Source organism: Squalius cephalus (genome assembly GCF_949319135.1).
Source record: "Squalius cephalus genome assembly, chromosome: 20".
Taxonomy (NCBI): Eukaryota; Metazoa; Chordata; class Actinopteri; order Cypriniformes; family Leuciscidae; genus Squalius; species Squalius cephalus.
In genome coordinates this window covers 30,978,006-30,994,390 of record NC_137141.1, presented here as the reverse complement: position 1 = coordinate 30,994,390, position 16,385 = coordinate 30,978,006, and the positions used below count along the sequence as shown (strand labels likewise).

The window sequence follows — 16,385 nt, the reverse complement described above, 5'->3', positions numbered from 1 at the left end:
CATATTCCAATATTTAATGTCAAACTGTTTAAAGACAAATGTAGCGCCAAAACTACAGCACAAAAGTATAAAAATCAGTTAATTAAAAATATCCAGATACAGGGGCAATCTATTATAGTGACACATACATTAACGTTAAAAAATTGCTATGATGAAGTTATGTATTTACAAACCAAGAGATGAGATTCAAATTTGTCATGTGAAAATACATTTGTTTCTTTGCTTTAAAGAAAAAACAGGCAAAAATATAAGCACAACATTTTACATTCTCAACTTTCATTCTATATCCTTGTGATTATTGGTCACTTTTATTGTAACTATGCAATGAATATGTCCAAAACATAACAAATAGCAATAATAGCAAAACACCTGATGAGCACTGACCCTTTTTTATAAAGGCATTAGGCAGAAATCAAGTACAGTTTATGAAGCTGAAAGAGAAAACAAAATGCTTTAACAATATGGAAAAAGATAAATCACTATTTTCAATATTGGTTCTGCATATATCAAAGAGATCACGAGGAGGAGTGGGACTACATGAAGACTTTCAGAAACTGAGACAGAGCAAAGGGTGCACCTCGCTGGACACATCCTACGCATGCCCAAACAACACCACCCAAACACAGTGATGAAGAGGACACCACCAGGAGGATGCAGGAGACAGGGAAGACCAAGGAAGACACGGAGACAGATGTTTCACGAAGACCTGAAGAATGTCAGTGTCCCATGGGAAGATGTGAAGAACTTAGCCACGGATCGAATACGTTGGAGGACACTTGTCGCCCAATGTGCCCAGCACAGCACTTGATGATGACGTTGTGAGTTTATCCATAAGTGTGGGATATTTTTCTGTAAAGAGTGTTGCATAATTAAATGTTAAAAGCATTTTTATGTTATAAGTTCACTGATATGTGGGCATTTCTATGAATAAAAGTATGTATTTAATAGCAAGCAATAATCCTATGAAAATTATTTACATGCAAACGGGTAGGGCAGTGTAACTGATCTGATTACGACAAAATAATTGAGTATCTGATGTCATGATAATGTCAGATAAGCTTTTCCACTCTTGCAAACAGAGGTAGGTTATGAGGTGTGGAGAGACATCATGTATCACCGGAACATAAACAGACGGGGACCAATTTGTAATAATTGTAATAAATACAATGCAATTAATATCAACTTTCTGACAGTGTGTGGGACATCCGACTACTTTCCAAGAAGGGGCTCAACTGATTTACAAATATCGCGATAATTGCGTACAGGAATTGAGGCAGTAGCCAATGACAGCACTAGGAGTAAAAGCTGCAGGATTATGTAGGAGTATACAAATATGTACGAGTATCGTACGAATTTGACAACTTGTTAAATCTTTTGAGTTATTAAGACCTTCAGACTATGTTATACTGATTGGGCTATGGGTTTTGTGAGAAAAGGTTTAAGAAACAACAAATGCTTGATAAATTATTTGATTTAGGGTTAAAAACAATACATACATTGCAAATATTTACCTATGCAGCTTTCAGTCTCCTCCGTTTACTTGTCCTCAAACAATATGGGGCTGACTGGGTCCGAAGGGCCCTTTTGGTCTTTTCATCTGAAAAAAAAAAAAGAAAAGAAAATATCATTATGTATAATTAATAATATATAGGATTATTTAAAGGACAAAGTACTGCCTTACAAATATTGGATGTTACATTATAAAGCATTAAAAGCATGGCAAGTGTTGTGGTTAATATGCATTTACAACAAATATCACTTTAAAACTACCAATTCTGGGAATAGCATGGTAAGTTTTGTGATTACTGTCCTTTTACCACACCTATCACAGTAAAATTAGGGTTACTGTGGTAAAAGCATGGTAAGTGTTGTGTTACTGTCCTTTTACCACACCTATCACAGTACAATTAGGGTTACTGTGGTAAAAGCATGGTAAGTTTTGTGGTTACTGTCCTTTTACCACACCTATCACAGTAAAATTAGGGTTACTGTAGTAAAAGCATGGTAAGTATTGTGGTTACTGTACATTTACAATACGTATCACATTAAAACTACCAATAGTGTGGTAAATGCATGGTCAGTTTTGTGATTACTGTCTTTTTACTACACTTATCACAGTAAAACTAATGTTAATGTGGCAAAAGCATGGTAAGTGTTGTTCTTCTACTACAAATACAACAGCACGTCACGTGACAGACGGTGTTTAATCACCCTGTTTAGAATTAGAAAGCAATGAAACGCAAAGCCTCCGTGGCGATGACAGATATAATGCAGTGACTGAATGTGAGCTAATCTTATTAATATCGACAAACAGAAAAGACATTTTATCACACATTATTAGGACAGCGTATTTATTACTACTTACCAACATCTGGCACACGTGAACTGATGCCAAATATCGCGATGTGCTCGGAACGAGACTTCTTCAGCGCGATTTCCTACTGATAAAATATGAATTTTAAAATATCAATAAACAGCAAAGCAATCCAGCTTCCCTGGCAATAAGATCGAAAAAATAACATTAAAAAAATACATAAACCATGGTCCATGATAAGATAAAATCTCGTGAATTAATGTTGATTAAACAGGTTCTCTGCTGCAGCTCGATAGGCAGAAAGAATGCTTCCCATTTAAAATACATTAGAGATTATAAGTTATGTTTCTGTACAAAAAAAAATAAAATAAATAAATAAAATAATAACACGTATTTCTGCATGCACCTTCGGCATCTGCACGAGATGGAATCGTGAATCTTCGTACGATTAAGGGGCGGGACGATGACGTTAACTATAATACATTTCTGCGTGCAATGCATACGCATTTTCCATCAATAGAAGTTTAACGGGAGGGTTTTGCGTACCATATGAACGCAAAATGTGCGTGCAATGCATACGCATTTTCCGTCAATAGAAGTTTAACGGGAGGGTTTTGCGTACCATATGAACGCGAAATGTGACTTTGGCGTGTAAATACTACGCCAAATGAAAATGAAAACTCGTGGTATAGATACGCAGTAGTAAGAGACTGGGTTGGATACGCTGTCAAAAGATGTCGGGAGTGGGCTATTGTCAGTCAGACCGCCCGCTCCGTCCAAAGTATAGGTATAGAGTTCCGACCGCTACCGTTTTAAAATTGAATCCCGCGCCGCATGATTCATGCGCGTTTTACACAGTATGCGGCGGTGAAATCGCCGCGCGGCTACGGCTTTTCTCAAGTAGCCTAGTGGAAGAGTTTTGTGCAGCATTTAGTGCAAATATTTTTTATCAGGTAGGCTAATACATATTATTTATCAGTGTGTTATAGGCCTACCCGAGTAAATAATAAGTAACGAATGATACACGGGGCCTATTTGTAAACCGTTATTGTAAAATAAAAATAGGCTGAAAAAAAAAAAAAAAAAAAACGGACTTCCAAAATAATCCGGCGGGCCAGGAAATATATCCAGTTTTGGCCCGCGGGCCGCCTATTGCCGACCCCTGCCCTAAACCTTATATTAACTCATGTTACCTTGCATAACTGAGTACTTTTGTGGGTAAGGACACTCTAAGTACACGTAAGTGCACATACTGTAAAATAAAGTGCAACCCTGTTTTCTAACAGCAAAATAAAGTTTGGAAAAGTAGGAAAGTTTCAAATGCTGATTTGACAGATTTTGCCTAGACAATAACAATGGAAAAGACTGTAAGGGCCAGATTTACTAAACAGGGTAAATTAGCATGATAGCACAATCCCATAAAAGTGCCGAGTGGAAAGTTCTGCATGGGATCTGTTGACGACGAACACGTTAAAGAACACAGACACAGCCGGATCATTTCCAGAATGACCAGCACAATCTACCAAGAGCAGTGCAAATTAGCGTCTGGTTTAAGACGTGCTGTTTTATGGCTGGTAAATAATGGTGCAAATACCAGTAAATCTACTTTTGCAAACCTTAATAAATCACTTTGATTCGTTTAAATACTGTGAAAGGGAAAATCCTACAAAGAAATATGAAAGGTCAGCCGCAAAAATAATTGCCTTTTCACGCCTTTTCAGCACGAATGTTTCACTGCGTGTCTTTAGTAAATCCTGACAGTAGTTTTCTAACGCCAAAAGGGGGTTTGCGTTGACTCAAGCTGTTAGTAAATCTGACCCTCAAAGAGATTTTTAAAGTTTGAAGACTATATAATCCTTGCTAGGTGGTTGTTATGGTGTTTTGAGTGGTTATAGGAATTTGCTGAGCTGTTGCTAAGGGGAGTGGTTGCTACTGTAGGTTATTTCTTATTGTGATGTGGTGGATGTGCGATGTGTGTGTTAATGTGTTCAGGGAGGTTACTAGGTCCAGTCACATGGGTCAATGTTTTTAAATTGTGATGTATACATCATCTGAAAGCTGAATAAATAAGCTTTCCATTTCCAATATTTGGTCGAGATACAACTATTTGAAAATCTGGAATCTGATGGTGCAAAAAAATCAAAACATTGAGAAAATCTCCTTTAAAGTTGTGCATTTCTGTTCGCAATTGTGGCGCACAAAAATAAATGTTTTTGTATATTTACAATAGGAAATTTACTAAATATCTTCATGGAACATGATCTTTACTTAATATCCTAATGATTTTTGGCATAAAAGATAAATCGATAATTTTGACCCATACAATGTATTGTTGGCTATTGCCACAAATATACTTGTGACTGGTTTTGTGATCCAGGGTCACATATTATAATTCTATAGACAGACATCTTTAATAGGTTAATCACATCTGAGCACCAAACAATATGTTGCTTTCAAAAACCTATTATGGTGATTCTGAACTGGGAGAAATAAAATGTTTATTTGATCATGTATCATGTACCAAATCCTGTGACAGCTGTGCAGAACTGTGTCATGCGATTATTAAATGTGGGTTCTTGTTTAATGGAAAGGGAGGAAACACCACTGTGGTAATACGCGGCACAGTAGTATACGGCACTGTCTTCAGCTGTTCTCAGCTGGATGAGATGAAGTGTGGAGTGTGTTTTACCGTGACCGCTCACATTAAAATGTTTCTCAAATGGTTTCTCAACAGTTCTTTGCTCAAAGTACATATAACCAATGAGTTTCAGCTCCGTGTCTGTCTGTGAACGCTGGTACCACAGTAAAGTGTCATAGTCAGTTATTTGATGACGGCAGGTCATTTCAGCCGGTCTTTCAGGACTCCAAAAAATGTCAGAAGGAGTTTGATCAACCTTACTAGAAAACACAATACCTGTGAAGACATGAAGACAAATGCTTCACTTTCAGCGTGTAAAATGTGTAAAATTAACACATATATTTAAAGATAACAGTAAAGTACAGTAGGATATAAATGTAAAGGACCAAACATCTTATAGTATTACCTATTAAACAAATCACGGTGGTTGAAGAAACGAGAGATCCTGTCATGTTGTATGTATGTCAAAGACCAGATATGAGTGCACATAAAAGTAAGGAGGAGATTCTGCATGTGACATAAAGTGGATTATTCCATACTGCAATGGGTGATGGGTAATGTGCACCTCCTACAAACAACGTCTGTCACAGCGCTGTCTATAAAGAGCAGTGAACATAAATGCATTAACTTGGTGCTCCTCATTAGTAAAGTTTGAATTTGCTCCAAATATAGTGGCATAAGTGTATAATCATGTGTAACTAATAATGAATAATGCAGTATAATTTAGTGATATTTAATCACTGAATTTCAGCCTCAGAGTACCTTCTCACGACAATGACGTATCAAAAACGAAAAAGTTTTTTTGCGCACAGACAACAATGTCAAAATGATCCCCGTTCACACGGATCCGTGAAAACGACTAAAAATGCTGTATTCTGCTGTCAGGCCAGTAGATGGCAATGTCACTTTGTAAAGAAACACTACACGCCTATACGTTTGCACATTCACAAACTTGCCTTTTTGTAGTTTGCACAGAGATGGTGTCGTTTTCAAAAACGCATGTTTTCAAAGTTTTGCATTTTCAGGCCGCTAATTTTAGTTGAAAACGTTGTGTATACGGCCCCATCAGTTTGAAGTGCATATCAGGCTGCAACTTGCTTGACACTTGTTATATGTTAATATTTTTATATTAATAAATATTTGTATTTATATAATAAAAATAAACATTTCAATATTCTAAAAGAAATTAAAAAAATATTTAGAATGTGTGCGAAATGTTTCCTGAAACTTAACTTCGTAGAACGGCATTATGAAGCAGCCTAACAACCCCTGAATTAGATTTTTTATAATTTAATTCATCAGAACATTTATTTTGATTAAATAATTTTAACAAATTTAGTTGTGTTACTTTAATTCAGGTCATTGATTTTTTTTTTTTTTATGTTTTTTTCCACATATTATACAATGTTGTACAGTGAGTGAAAAATAATATTTTTTAGTTAACACTTCATTTCGATGGTCCACTTTAGACATTCTACTAACTATAAGTAAATTTGCAACTACAAGTCAACTAGCTCTCATTAGAGTATTAGTAGACTGTCTGCTTAATATCTGCTAATTCTTTATTTTGATGCTCCCAGACAGACATTCTACTAAGTAACTTTGCAACTACATGTCAACTTATTCTACTAACCCTAACCTAACAGTCTACTAATACTCTAATGAGACTTTAGTTGATATGTAGTTGCAAAGTCATTGTTAGAATATCCTAAGTGAACCATCGAAATTAAGTGAAACCTATTTTAAAAATAAACTATCATTTTAATAGTAAATTATTTAATACATTTTTTAAATATAGGAATATTCAGGGCTTTCACTAATAGGGTGAAATGTGGGAACGATTCAAGATGAAGCCCACAAACCTTCCAGTAGGACTGAAGAAGGATCCAATAGAATCCCACAAATTATGAAACAATGAAGTAGTTGATAACCAGCTTACTCAAGATATCTATATGAATTCTGAATTCAGGACACCTACTGACTCCCATAAAAAGACAATCGTCATTTTTTATCTTATCATTTAGAATAGCATGTTCTGATCTCCAGTGAACCTCCTGCTCAGACACCCCAGGTAATAAGCACAATGATATGCTGTGAGATGTGTAGTGATGAGCAGAAGAGTGTGAGCCGAGCTGGTCTGTGCAGCAGAGGAAGGTAATTGTAAAGAGGGCTGAACTCCTGCAGCACTGTGTGATACTGGCAGCGCAGTAATACATGCCTGTGACTTGGGCTTGTTTGCTGCATTGTATATGAAGTGAAGCATTCTTTTCACCATCACCTGATATATTAAAGGCATTTGTAAATGGATCCTCAGTCTTTGGTGTTTTATAGTACATATAAGCCACAAGTTTCAGTTGTGTGTCTCCACCAGAGTGCTGATACCATAATATGGTGTTGTAGCTCTTGATGGAATGACTGCATGTCAGTTCAACCCGACTGTCAGGATAACTCAACACTGAAGCTGGAGACTGATCCACGTCTTTACACACAGCCGGGACTGTACAGAGAGAAACACTTGATCGTTACAGAAAAGTTTCAAAATCAATTCATGTATTTTTTTTTTTTTTTTTTCTTAAATTGTCAAATTGAAATCTGAATCTAAAAACTGATATAAATATGACACCTGTTAGCAAAAGCGCTGTCACAATTTGGATGGAGAGGCGACACATCATGTTGAGTCCTCGACTGCACTGAGATGCACTGAGCTCATTTCTTGTAGACAGGAAATGACATCACAAACCACCACAATGACCACACAGATGGCTGCCATCATTTAGGGGTTTTTTGTTCACACTATATAGGTGTCGCTGTCTACAATGAACTTGCATTAAAAATAATTGTAAGATACAGTGTACTTCTTGTGTTTATGTTGAATTGCAAAACGTTTGCTGCTATTGAGGTGGGGTAACAGTTTAATTATAGATGTAAATACCAAAATGAGTTACAATGTAATTTCATATAGGTATTTTAAAAACATACATATGTGACCCTGGATCACAAAACCAGTCGCATGTCGCACGGGTATATTTGTGGAAATAGCCAACAATACCTTGTATGGGTCAAAATTTTCAATTTTTCTTTTATGCCAAAAAAACATTAGGATATTAAGTAAAGATCATGTTCAATGAATATAGTTTGTACATTTCCTACTGTAAATATATCAAACATTTATTTTTGTGAGTGAATGCGCCACAATCGTGAACATAAATGGACAACTTTAAAGGCGATTTTCTCAATGTTTCAATTTTTTTGCACCCTCAGATTCCAGATGTTTAAATAGTTGTATCTCGAATAGTTGTCCTATATCCTAACAAACCATACATCAATGGAAAGCTTATTCAGATTTCAGATGATGTATACATCTCAATTTCATAAAATTTACCCATGTGACTGGTTTTGTCGTCCAGGGTCACATATGCACAATAAATGCATTGTATCAAATGATTCGTTTAAATGTGTTTTTTCTTCATTCCATTTTAGCTTATTGTGTTCAGTGATGTTTTCTTAACTTGCTTGCGTGGTTTCATGCAGGTGTACCATGATATGTTGAAGATAAGAGAACAGTTTTTGTCATGGAAGAGAGGATTTTTGTGACATTGTGCATACGACGCTGCACAGAAATACTCTGCGGTGTCCTGGTCTGGTCTTGCTTTAAGAATCTGTAAAGTAACTTCTTCTTCTCCTTTTCCACTTAAATTGAAATAACCCTTATACGATTCCTCAAATTCTTTTATGTTGCTATATCGTGCATAACCGATGAGTTTCAGGCTAGAATCTCCATGTGACCTCTTATACCACAATATTGTGTCATAGTTAGTAATTTTATGTTTGCAGGTCAGCTCGACAGAGTCATTGGGTTTACACAGCACATCTGAAGGGGACTGATTCACCTTCTCACAGATCAGGCAACCTGAGAAGCCAATCAAATATTGTTAGGCACAAATACTCGTGCAGTTTGATGTCTTTGTAGCCTTTACTGTATATAATAATCTGCAATTGTATTTATAATTTCGGTAAAATCAAGATACCTGTAAACCAGCTCAGGAAGATGATGATTTTAAATACAAATCTAATCATGTTGGATGATGCTCATGCCATGGAAGACTACTGAGGTCTTCAGTAAAGCAGCAGGACTAGACACAGGAAGTGATGTCATGTTGAAATGAATGGGCAGGACTATTTTTCTCAATAGAATAAAAAGCATATAAGGCATGAATCAAATCAACCATTTTCAAGATGAAACATTATTGGTTAGGATAAGTAAAAATATATATATGTATGTATGTATATGTATGTATGTATGTATATGTGTATGTATATGTGTATATATGTGTATGTGTGTGTGTGTGTACGTGTATGTGTATATATGTAGGGATAGGGATGGTGTGTTGTGGGGAGGTGAGGGGGAGTGTGAAAAAGAAAATGAAAAAATGTGAGCACTGTTTCATATTTATAAGTACTGTTTCACATTGTGTACACTTTGTATGGTTGGTGCTCAATAAAACATATTTAAAAAAAAAAAAAAAAAAAAAACTAGAGGTGGGCATAGATTAATTTTTTTAATCTAGATTAATTTTGAAATTAATCTAGATTAATCTAGATTAAAATGGCTCATTTGAATTCTGCCGAAGGCATTCAGAGTATGTGTGCTACCCAAATAATGACTATAAAAGTAAGTCTTTGAGAACGGGTTTGTCAAGCCAGGTGGCGCATTAGACCAGGGGCTCATCTCCTGTTTCCAAAATGCATCACAAACTGCTTGAGAACGCTGTTCTACTCATAGACTGTAAAAGGTTACTACTGTACTGTTACCATCCGTAGGCAACATTAGGTAGGCCTATGTTATTATCAACTACTATAGGCTATCAATTAGGGATGGGCGATATGGCCTAAAATCCATATTGTGATATACATTGCAGCCTCTTGCGATAACGATATAATAATAAAACCATTTCAGAACAGGTTACACAGACCTTTTTTTTTTTTTTTTGAAAGGGTGTATGTAGTTTTGAGAACATATATTGTGCAAAACTGTAAGTATACAACATAATTTTGCAGATAAATAAAATTTAAGTACACTAGCTGCAGAGACTTAAGTAGGTCTAATGTTTATTATGGCTTGGAGCTTATGAAACCCCAAATTTAAAATTAGAATATTGTCTAACTGATGTCTTTTCAGTTAAAAAGAAACACAACAACGATTCTTAAAATCGGGCGCTTTTAATAAAAAGAGATTATGTGCTACACCAGTAAGATATATTGGGAATAATACGCGCGCGCTGGTATTCAGTGATATGTTTCGTTTTGAATTTGAGGTGGTAGAACGGATTAGTCGTGTGTTAACTTACCGAACTGTTACACCACACAGTCTACGTCGGACGGCTTAAATACAAACCAAGTCCAAATAATGGATGTTGCACCGATCTTTTACACCAGCTTTCACTTTCAGCCGTGTTTACTTAAGATGACGACGAATATGATGCATTGCAGCCGGGTGTTCCTCGCGGCCGCGGGTAGATTGCGTCATCATAGCTTGTGTAGCTTGAGCCAGCTCCCAACGCTCCCAACCCAACTTGGAGAATAGATTAACGGCGATATTTTTTTTATCGCGCGATAAGAGTCTCGCGTTAACGCAGCGCGTTAACGCCGATAACGGCCCACCACTAAAAAAAACCTTTGGTAGAAACCAGACTCAGCCAGGGCCTTAAAGGAACTTTTATAAAGGCCAATTCACACAGGCCAACGCCGACAGTCACCAGATTACAGCACGACTCTTCTCTGAACACGCTGAATCCGAATCACAATGTCTATCAGTGAAAACAAGCTCAAACAGAAGCCAACAGAACACAGGGGCGATCAGTACGAATGAGTTGTCTCATGGAAACCATTCAAGTGCTTGAACTGTTACTGAAAGATGCACAAAAGATGATAGGCTTTTTGTAGGGCTTATGGGGGCCCTGGAGCACTGTGCACTTGCTGCACAGAAATACACTGCGCTTTCATTCAGCATGAGCTCTGAGATTGTCAGGTTCACAGAACTCTTGGCATCTCCTTTCAGATCATATTTTGTATCTGCTGCATTCTCCAGATTGGGGGTGGAATGAAAGGAATATCCAATAATGTGCATGTTTTGCCCACGCTGGTAGTACCACAGTATGGTGTTGTAGCTGGAGATACTGTGGGAACAGGAGAGAGTGCAGGACGCTCCAGAACTCACAATGACTGAAGCAGGCTTTTGATCAACACTGCTCAACGAATGGCCTAATAAACAGATGGAAATAAAATCACAATATTACTGCATTGTGCATTGAAGAAAAAGACGTCACCAAGAGTACACACAAAGTTGTGTCCAAAAAGAAGCATTTAAATTCACTTACCAAAATGCCAACAGAGCAAATATGAGAATAGAACTGGATTTCTCATCATTATCAAGTTCTTACAGGGTTCTTAGAACCACAGGCTACTTATAAGTTATCAAAACTTATATAGAGAGAAAAAATACTTAGGCCTATAAGTTATCAAAACAGCGTAGCTTTTTTATCCGTCTTACTCCATTTGTTGCAAATTCATCTGAATCTGAACCTCTTTCACAGGTCCGATGTTCCTCCTCTTGAGTGGATGTGTTGTGAAACAGCGCCACCTGTTGAAAGACGGCATTACACTGTTCATCAAGCCAAGGCTTTAAATGTTTAGTGCTTTATAGTTTGTTTGCTGGATTATAGAGTTTGGGTAGTTATGACATCCTTTTGTATATTTATTTTTGTTATATTTATTATTTTTTGTTATATTTTGTTATATTTATTCTTCACTGTGAATCACTTGACATCAAAAGCAAAGCTTCAGAAACTGAATTGTTTGATATAAAACAGGCAGTCTGAAATGAATACCACAGAAGCAGGTGTGGATTCAGACAGTAGTTTTTATTTTTTTTAATCACAGAATCAAAGAGATGTTTTTGTAATGAACTGCAGGGATCTGAAACACTGTGTAATATGCAGCACAGAAATACACTGCACTGTCATTAGGTGAGAGACTTTTAAAGGTCAAAGATCCATTGCTATTTCCATTCCCAGACATCTCTATTTTGTTTGTGAAATCTGTTTCTTTGTTCGGTGTTGTTAAGTATAAATATCCCATCAATGTGAACCCTTGGTCCTGGTTTTGTCTGTACCAGTTGATTTGATTGTAACTGGGCACACTGTGTAAACACTGCAGTCTCGCTTTTTCTTCTGGTCTCCTGATCACGTCAGGTGGAGACTGGTCGACTTCATAACTATGAGAAAAGCCTGTAAACAAAGAAAAAAATCTGATAAAAAAATAAAAAGAAGTGTTTTACTACAAGGATCTGGTTAACAATACAATCTTACCAGAGAGATTGATTAGTGTAACAGTAATTATGCTGAAAACTCTCATGTTGATATTCAATTGTGGAGAGATGACTCTAAACAGTCATGAGTGATTGTTTCTCTGACACTGTAATCCCATGAAGCCTTCAGAAGGTCTGGACTCCATCGCTGCTTTCATTGGTCGAGGGCTGCCCAGAGGCTGTCTGACTGACATGTAGAGCAACCAATCACAGTCCGTTTTGTCATGTTTAGGTGTATAGGAAATGTAAAGCCGTCTAAAGAGTCTATGCCGTGAAGGTTACATACTTGACATATTTTGAAAATCCAGCATTTAGTTGATTCTGATAAGCACTCATTTTCACAGCTGTAAATACTGCTTTTTTCCCCATGAGGGGGTTTGGAGTCTCACGTACTGTTTGGTGTGTCACTACTGTTTTTCGCCTAATATATAGTAAGGAAGTATGCTATTTTCGATAGACCAACGCTACTTTTGCGTCATGGAAGGGTAACGCCCCTTTTTGGGGGAAGACAAACGGATTCCCCCGAGAACAGAACTCGCTCTAGATCTGCAAAGTTTCTTGATAGCAAAATTGGCACAACAGAGCAGGTTAGTTATGATATAAAAAATGATCAGCTCTCAGATTCTGTCAATTTTATTACGAAATTCAAACACTAAATACCGTTTTGGTAATTGTAAATGTTACGTGACAGATCCCTAGCGGAAATGTATATTCCTCATACATAATATCGATGAATCAGTGTTTTTCAACCGCGGAAACTGAACAGCTGGAGAACAATTATGTCACATAACATTTACCTCAGGAAATCCATTTAATGACCGTAATATAGGCTAGCACGTTAGTTAAAGTTAAGCTAGAAAAAGGAGCTATAGAGAGTATTTGGCTAAATATGTGTATGGCTACTATTACATATTTATTATATTTTTACTTATATCATTAAATAAGGTTGTTATTATAATAAAAAAAATGCATTATATTTAATTTGAGTTATTTTTAATCTTAAATAATACTAGATAGGGCTCTCTATATGTTTACAGCATTAGGTGAGTTTTTTTTTTCTTGAGAAAAATGTATGCCTATCTTGTGTAGGCTTACCTAATATTTATCCAGATGAGTCAATATTGAATCAAATCACAAGATCTGAACTTTATTGTGAAATTTGTGTCAAGATAATAAAAAAACATAGCTTATCAGAAATTGTACCATGTAAACATTGTAACATGTTGTCACTAAACCTAATACAATTCTGTTTAGTTACTAAAATCTTTTGACAATCACAATACACTTATTTGTGATGCAAGACATTTTTTTACATCCACAATCCAATACATCCAGACATCTACCACTATGGAATCACCAAATATAGCCTATTTTTTGTCATTAACACACTCACAGTATGACAAACTAGACGATGAGGCCATGTCTAGAGGAGTCGGTAGTTTACTTGGATCATATTTCTCTTGATTTTTTAGCTACTGACATAGTTTTGTTGTCGACTAGCTATATAGTTAGAAAGACGAAGCTGCTATCAGCCAGCTAACGTTACGTGATTAGCTCTCACTAGGCACGCTACCTTCGTTTCTGCTGGTGTCTAGAAAGTGCTAGGACTTTGAAAGTTGTAAAATATGACATTTCAACAACCACTGCTGGGCTAACTTTACATGTAACAACACGAACGGCAGTAGATCAAGCCTTCTAGGCTAGATAGGATAGCGTAATGTCACAACATCCAATTTGACAGCCCCATACATACATTGGTCCCATACAAATTTTGCCGTACACTGAACCTTTTTACAACTTTCAAAGCCCTAGCACTTTCTAGACACCAGCAGAAACCAGCCAAGTCCACTTTAGTCCTAGCCTGCTACTATTTCAACAGTAAAATCATTTAACAGCCACGGTAGCGTGCCTAGTGAGGGCTAATCACGTAACGTTAGCTGGCTGATAGCAGCTTCGTCTTTCTAACTATATAGCTAGTCGACAACAAAACTATGTCAATAGCTAAAAAATCAAGAGAAATATGATCCAAGTAAACCACCGTCTCCTCTAGACTCCTCCTCATCGTCTAGTTTGTCATACTGTGAGTGTGTTAATGACAAAAAAAAATAGGCTAGCACTTAACTTGGTGATTCCACGAGATAGTGGTTGATGTCTGAATAGTCCATATTTGGCCACTGCGTGGGGTCATTAATCCAGTTTTCGACCATTTCAAAGGGACACCTCTGTAACCCCGTATCCAGTAGCTTCTTTAAATACTGCTCACGGTCCTCGGCAAGCAAAAAGAGTTTGTATGTTTGTGCCATTTTTGCTTTTTTATTCAAGTTTATTCAAGAAACTTTGCAGATCTAGAGCGAATTCTGTTCCGTTTGTTTTCCCCCAAAAAGGGGCGTTACCCTTCGATGACGCAAAAGTAGCGTTGGTCTATACTGCAGTATGATTCATTGCACCCCCATAAAAACATATGATAAATACTGTTTGTCTTTATTTTAAATATGTCTAGTAAATATAGACTCCTACTGGTTTTGATTGGTTTAGTAATGCAACAGTGGTATTTTTTAACTGTTGGAATGTTGCACTAAAGTTTTTTTTTATTCATATACTAACAATTAAGTCAAAACAATGCAATATAGTGATTAGATATTTTGATTGTACCAGTAAAAATTAGCACACTTTTGAAGGTCACATGATTGAAGCCAAACTGTTTTTTTTTTTTTCATGACAAATGTTTAATTTGTAAACAAAACAACAAAATCCAACAGTGCTTATACCTGCATCACAGAGATATTCTGTCACATTTGTCATTTTTGTGAACCATAATTTTGTCCATTTGTAAAAAATAATAAAATTATTCTTATATTATTACAAATGATATATTAGATATGACTTAAATTAAACAAGCTAATTATTACTGAAATTAAATTAAACCTAATTTAACTGTAATATGTATATAAATCATTTTCACAGAATAAAAAAAGTTTTTGTCTTTAACTCTAGATTTTCATAGTTTTTAAAATGTAATTTGCTATTTTTTCTAATGGGCTTTCATATGGTACTGAACATTTTTCAAGGTACAGTAGAACAAAAAATATCTATACATAAAATGTATCTAAAATGCTGAAGGTTTGGTAAAAGGCTCCCCATGCTGTTTTAATGTGGCCTGCATATAACAAAAACTATTTTTTTTTTTTTAAATCACCTCCTCGAATGTACTCTAAATAGTCAATAGTTTAACGGAAGGCCCTACAGTTTTGGTTTGTGGTAATAACAGATGGTTTTTGCATGAAGACTCAATAATCTCTAACACTGTGCTTCACTGGCAGCACAATAATACATAACAGAAGTCCCAGATACATTCAGCTTGAAATCAAGAGTTGAGTATTTTGCACCGTCTCCTGTAATATTGAACTGATTTTTGTATTTACTTTCAGTGGTTGGATTTGTGTAACGTACATATCCAATGAGATTTAGTGCAGGATCACCCTTCATCTGCTCATACCATAATATCATGTAATAGTTTGGTATAGTGTGAGAGCAGGAGAGTGTAACCGGTTCATGAGTTTTAACCAGCAGATCTTTCTGTGTTTGATTAACTTTGTCACTCAGTGATTCCCCTGTTTGAAAGAGACAGAAAAGAGCATTAAAAACAATGTGGAAGTCTAGAGCCATATGAAAATACATAAATGAATGATTCTGTACCTGAGATCAAGAATGGCAGTGCTGTGAAATAAATGAAACACACTGTAAATGTCATGTTGAAGCTTCAGTGCTGGAGCTCTCAGTGATGCACAGAGTAAAACACACATTACACTCTCTCTCAGTGTTCTCTGAGAAACAGAAACCTGTCCCACTTCCTCTGATAAATATGTCTTGATATCAGGTTGAAAGGAGACTCCTACTGGTCTTGATAGTAATGCAACAGTGTTTTTTTAACTGCTGGAATGTTGCACTAAAGTTTTTTTATTCATGTGTACTAACAATTAGGTAAAAATAATGCGATATAGTGATTTAGATATTTCGATTGTACCAGTAAAAATTAGCACACTTTTGAAAGTCACATGAATGAAGCC

The 16,385-nt window shown here is 36.2% G+C and overlaps 1 long non-coding RNA gene across 1 annotated transcript in view; it reads left to right on the top strand.

Moving 5' to 3' along the window:
* Positions 1–8,853, top strand: part of LOC307148388 — an 83,514-nt gene extending 74,661 nt beyond the window's left edge. Inside the window, exons 2-3 of the long non-coding RNA XR_013819450.1 lie at positions 8,484–8,618; positions 8,787–8,853. This is a non-coding gene — a long non-coding RNA (uncharacterized lncRNA). The remainder of the gene's footprint in view (positions 1–8,483; positions 8,619–8,786) is intronic.
* The last annotated feature ends 7,532 nt before the right edge of the window (positions 8,854–16,385 follow it).